Source organism: Argentina silus (assembly GCF_951799395.1).
Source record: "Argentina silus genome assembly, chromosome: 2".
Taxonomy (NCBI): Eukaryota; Metazoa; Chordata; class Actinopteri; order Argentiniformes; family Argentinidae; genus Argentina; species Argentina silus.
Window position 1 is genome coordinate 10,868,768 of NC_139656.1, and position 6,000 is coordinate 10,874,767.

The window sequence follows — 6,000 nt, forward strand, 5'->3', positions numbered from 1 at the left end:
CCGCATGCTAACTTGCCAACCCAGCAGCCCCTCCCTGATGACACTTTCTATTGTGCCCTCACTCTTTCTCTTCATCCACCCCTTTCCCCCTGCCTCCTCCTCTCTATCTTTGTTTGCCTGCCTCTTCCCTCACTGGGTACACACAAGGGTGCCAGCAGGGTTTTTCTTTAGAGCTCTTCTTTGATACTGTTTTTAGTGCATAACCCTAATAAATCACGGGCTTGCCTATTCTTGTGAAGCAGAGCGGCTTGACCATAAACAACATAATGAGTAGCCTCACTTCGGGGTCCTTGGACAGGGTCAAATGAGGGAAAATCTCACGCTGTTTCAAAGGACTCCTATATTATACAATTTAATCTAAACTGAATCTAACAGTTTTTTGGGGTTAGGGTTATTTTGGTGCAGGTGTTATATATTATTGTTATAATAACAAGTAAAAAAAATACATCTATAAACAAAAAATTAACTAGAATGTTAAAATATTGCTCTTTTACTTGTTATTGAAATTGAGTGTTGTTCAAGGCCAATTCATTGGACCCCTCTCAGGGAATCTACCACATCAGTCTGCTAAACACCTGCTACCCCTGAACACCATCACCATTTGTCTTGGCCAATCAGAGCTTGTTAAGGCGTTCAAATTTGATTATCATGTGGACAGCAGCACAGCCTCTGCCACTCTAGCAGAGCTCCACTGTAAATCTAATGTCTGGCTTCTACTAGGCCTAACTCAATGCTGGTTGACACACAACAATAATGCAAAGAATTAATCCATTGTAGAAATAGTGCACACTACGTCACGTGTCCAATTGTAGATTACATCGTTTTCGAGAGTGTATTTGGCACCCAATCGAAGGTCAAATGCTACATGGAATGGCAAAGCATGGAGTCAGTGTCTTTGCCAACCCCTTCTGCTCATGTTCAACTCGACTGCAAAAGAAATAGAAGAGAGGCTCTGGTACATTATCTCTTTCATCTTAAATTAATTTAGCTGTTTTCACATTTTAGAATGGAAATATTCAGCCGAAGTGAAGATAGTTCCATGTGATCCAAATCGTTGCCTGTAGACACAAACTCTATATCCATTTCATTAAGTTTTAAGAGACCATATTTTTGCCATCAAATGAAAGACCTTATTAATATTTCTCTGTTCTAGTTGCCTCAGTAATTACTTTTGGGTTCGCTACAATATTTGTCTCCACTTAAACTTCTCTGCACATAGTATTCTGAAAGACTCAGGCCAGCAAGACTCCAAAGATTTCTGTTGAATAGAGATACTCCCTCTGTGACATTTGATGTGCGATAGGTGTGGAAAATAATTGGCCTTTAAAGAAAATCAACCCTTATCTAAATAGCAGAAAGCCCCCAAAAATATAGGTATAAACAAGTTTGATGCTAAACTAACAACACTTAAACTTAACTTAGGTACACTTTTTTTACAAATATAACTCATAAAGGAGGACCAATAACTACATAATTCTGTTAGAAATTGAGAATTTCCTTCCATCAACATTGAGCCACTGAAGTTGACTGTGTTTGAGGTATGGAGACCACGGTAACAATTTAAGAAGTAAACAACTCCAAAGAGTAGCACACATCCTGCCACTCTCCCAGTGGAGGACATGTTTTTTTCTTCACACAAAAGATGCTGCAGCATCCACAGCACCTGCAAAACCCAACACAGCCAATCAGTGGTGGGGCATTAAACCCCCAGGATGAGCTAACTGCCATTGCTAGGCATTACATCAGCGTGATGAGTCATTCCCTGGGCTTGGGGGACAATGCAAAACATGCCCCAGTCCTCCATATCTGCCCCTCCCCAACAGCCGCACAGGGAGTGAGAGAGGAGGAGGGTGTGTGTGTGCATATGTGTTGAGGATGAAGGATGTGTGTGTGTACATGCATCGGCAATTGTTTCTGTGTGTGTGTGTGTGTGCGAGTGTGTGCGTGCATGCATGCCTTGAAAGAAGGGTTGTCGCCGCTTGTTGGTCAGTCTGATATGAGTGTGAGCCAGCGACCGACTGAATGAAAGCCAGGTGCCTGGGTTGAAGGTATTGTCAAGTCGTCAGCAACATAGTTTGTATAAATAAACCTACCTACCTACCTAAAGAACCAGCCAGCTAACTAACTATATATTTTTCTATATGTTTGAGTATAATAGTTTGAAGTCGTTGAAGTCGTTTGAAATGCGCTCTCTCTTTGCAAAAACAGCACAGTACTCTCCGGTGGTAAGACAGCTGCTTATGGCTGCAAACACATTGTATGTTGTATAAACAATTATCCAACCTGTCTTATGACTTAGCATAAATTATTATTATTATTTTTTTTTTTGCTCAAATGGTTGTACCCCCTCTGAAATTTCATGAGCCCCCTTAGTTACTTTCCCCTGGCGCCAGGCCTGATATGTGCATGTGTGAGTTGTTGTGTGCGCATACAGGGTCGCCTTTTGGCCCTTTCGAAGGCCTTTCCGCTCTAATGAAGAAAAAAATCCTTTCAGAGACTGGGACTGGGGGATGGGGGGGGGGGGGGGGGGTTGCTTTTCAGCATGACAAACCCAAGCCCTATTCTCTCTCTTTTTTCCCTCCAATACTCTATTGGATGCCTTCAGAGCTTACACAATGCAAATCAGTCTGGGTCCCCATTCACAGATTGATTAATATGCAAAGACACCCCATCTTTATCAAATACTCAGCAATGGAAAAATACAACACCAGCTACCACTGCAGTCATTTAGATTTTTTCATCCATGTAGGTTTTTCATTTGGGTCCATCATTTTCTTTGCGTTCATTTTGCAACAGTGCAATAACATTGGGAACTCCTTCTATTGGTAATTGGCTATTTCTGTCCCACAGTCCAACTCGCTATTTCACAGCACCATACAGGCCTACAACTATAAATGCCAAGGAGCAGTAGAGCCTCAAAAAAGCTTGGCCATATAGCAAAGAGCCTTGTGTGTGTGAATGGCAGCACTACCACAATTGTCAAAGAAGTGGTGCTGTTGTAATAAATGGCTTAATTTCTTTTGCTTAAATCATTTGGCCAACTTGGTGAGCAAATTGTGTCAACCGTTTTTGCTTTTCAGTCTATCATGGCACTTGCTGGGACCTTGTGAGAGAATTAAATAGTGGAATTCAGACTTTTTGACGAGATTGGTTGGATGGGGCTATTTTAGTTTATGTTACAATACTCATCCTTTGGATGAAATCAATTCTTCTAAATGTGGCTTATCTTCTAACCACAGAGAATCACATTCTGCATTGCTAAATTGAATTGCATCCCCATCGCCACTTCTGTCTTTGAACAATTCTCGACACAGAGGTCTGAATCATTTTAAGTGAATGCAATCAGCATTGACCGCAGAATCTAGTGCTGGACGGACGCCAGATGGAATGATAAACTTTAAGAGGTTGCGGTTAACTCCTCCGTAGGGCCACACTGAGTGGATCAAGGATGGATGTGTTATTGCTCATGGGAGAAATAATCTAAACTTTGTGTTTTGACCATCATAGACCATCTTTAGATCATCATAATACAGATGTAACTAGCCATTGCAATCAACAACAGTGATCTGTATTGTGGACAATTTAAGTTATGATGAATTGGAAGTGTAATTTACCTCTAATTGGGGTGTGCAATAATGCAATTTCTATGAGCTCATCATCTATATATGAATACATATAAGGTTATGCCATAAGATGCTAATGATTGCAATGCTACTTACTGTACATTCTGCACAAATATAGCAAAAGAACCATTTGAAACGTTTGTGTATGACACTTTAAACTGGAATGAGACAAGTTTTGAAGTGTACAGCTGGATCGTTCATTCATATCCCATCCAAGCAACAGACCGAAAGCCTTATAATTTTCCCTTGTTAGGCTTTTTACAGTTTCCCCCTCTCAAAAATAGGCAATCTTATTTTCATAGTGGCTTTGAACTTGCCACAGAAGTTGAAGTCCCAGATGTTAGCCATCTTGGAATTGTTTATTTTTCCCCCAAAACTGTTGACTAATCTTAAACTTCACCCTCTTCTTGAGGTCAGCTGAATGCTGAACACAATAAACAACACACTTTTCTGGAAAGTCTTTGCACTCCCATTTCTTTATCTTGAATTTAAAGAACTCCCCGAAGTGTGCTTTCTCCTGTATTTATTTGTGTGTGTGTGTGTGTGTGTGTGTGTGTGTGTGTGTGTGTGTGTGTGTGTGTGTGTGTGTGTGTGTGTGTGTGTGTGTGTGTGTGAAGGTGATGAGAATGTGTGGCAGGGGCTGGCGTTTGGTTTGGCTGGCAGTCACATGTAGCTAATGGCATGGACACTATAAGGACAGCTGCATGCTAGCTGCATTAACATGTCAACACTAGACAAGTTTCTGCACCGCTAACTCAAGTCACAAATCACATCATCCACAATGCAAAATTAAAATCGAGACAGAAGTCAAACTACAGAGGCGTCTTGAACAGGCGTATGGAAGATGAAAATGAAAAAAAGGAAGAAAAAAAAGGAGGGAAAGAGATAATGGTGGTTCTCAAATTTGCTTTTCACTTCAGTGAGTCAGAGGATGGAATGCAGCCTAACCAACATAGAGTCTGGTTGGCTCCCCCTGTGCCTGCTGGCTTCAGATTGATGGCAACAGATGTGGTAAAGTACCTCAATTGCACAGCACCAGCACTGTTAATACTTCCCAAGCCATCCAAAGCCTCTGTTTCATTGTCTTTTTGTGAGGACAGATGCAAAATAAGCTACTTTTCAGTTCCAGTTAGTTTTTCCTCTAAAACAATATTGAATTTTAACCAGCCAGCGAATATAGCTGTGATTTGGGAGGTGACCAAGTTCCCTCTAAGATGATAGTCACTGGTATTGAAATATAATTATCAGGGAACTGGAACTGCAAATAAATACATTACATACATATGTTGCACAACTGTTTAAATCTGTTTCCTAAAATCACATTACTGTCTTTACTCATTTAACACACTCCTGGCCATCAAATAATAAGATCTATTTATTGTATTTCTTCTCCCTCGCAATAGGGCTGGGCTAAATTCCATTATATCCCACTAGTTCATCATTTCACTTTTCTTCCTCTATAATAGACTAAGGAGATTGTCTTCGGTCCCGCCTGAGGACCACGCTCTCTGATTGGACAGCATTGTTTACCATGGAATTCATAATGAGCAGAATCATAGAGATCTGACTACTGACCCGCATTGTAAACCTCTGCATAGATAATAATAAGCTATAAGCAAGAGAAAAAAAGACAAGCACTGTATTACAAGATTTCTGTTATCATATGTCCGAAAGTTAATATTCAATTCGGGAAATCTCAGTTCGTGCTCAAATAGACGTTACTACACAGTGGGCTGTTCCAACATTGCCTCGTTATTTATTAAATAATGAATGTGTCTATCAATATGTGTCTTGCACAAACAAAAAAATATGAATGTTACTCAAAACTGTTCTATACATCAAAAGCATGCAGTACACTCGCTCACATCAGATAGATTGTATAGCTGTAAAGGCAGCCTCGGGATATTTTCTAACAGATCCAATTTACTTGAATGAATGAGGAGCTCACTCCACAACATGTAAACCTAAATTAAATGTGTCCAAGTTTACTATTAGCCGACTGAATTCCAAAAGAAGCGTTGGAGTTATTGCGTTGAGAAATACATTGCAGGTGCGTAGTGTTTGGGGACTAAGACAAAGCATCCCCATTAGCAACCGACACTCATACCACAAAATATTGGTGCGGGACCTCAAAATCTATCTTTACGCATTACTGGAAAACTAACAAGGTTTTTTTTGTGTGTGTGTGTGTGTGTTTTTTTTTTTTTTTACATAAATGGTAATAACGTGCTGTAACGTGCATTAATTCAAACTCGGCTACTGAATAAAACTGCTGGGGGATTCTGTTGACACAAAGGACCACCGAGGCTTTGCTTGTTTCCCTGACTCTCCTCGGAGACCGGAAAGCACCCATCTCCTTGGAGCTAACCAACACCTA

At 40.5% G+C, this 6,000-nt stretch overlaps 1 protein-coding gene across 1 annotated transcript in view; it reads right to left on the bottom strand.

Moving 5' to 3' along the window:
- ncam1a (neural cell adhesion molecule 1a) overlaps nt 1-6,000 on the bottom strand; it is a 164,941-nt gene that overhangs the window by 158,383 nt on the left and 558 nt on the right. The window lies entirely within an intron of this gene.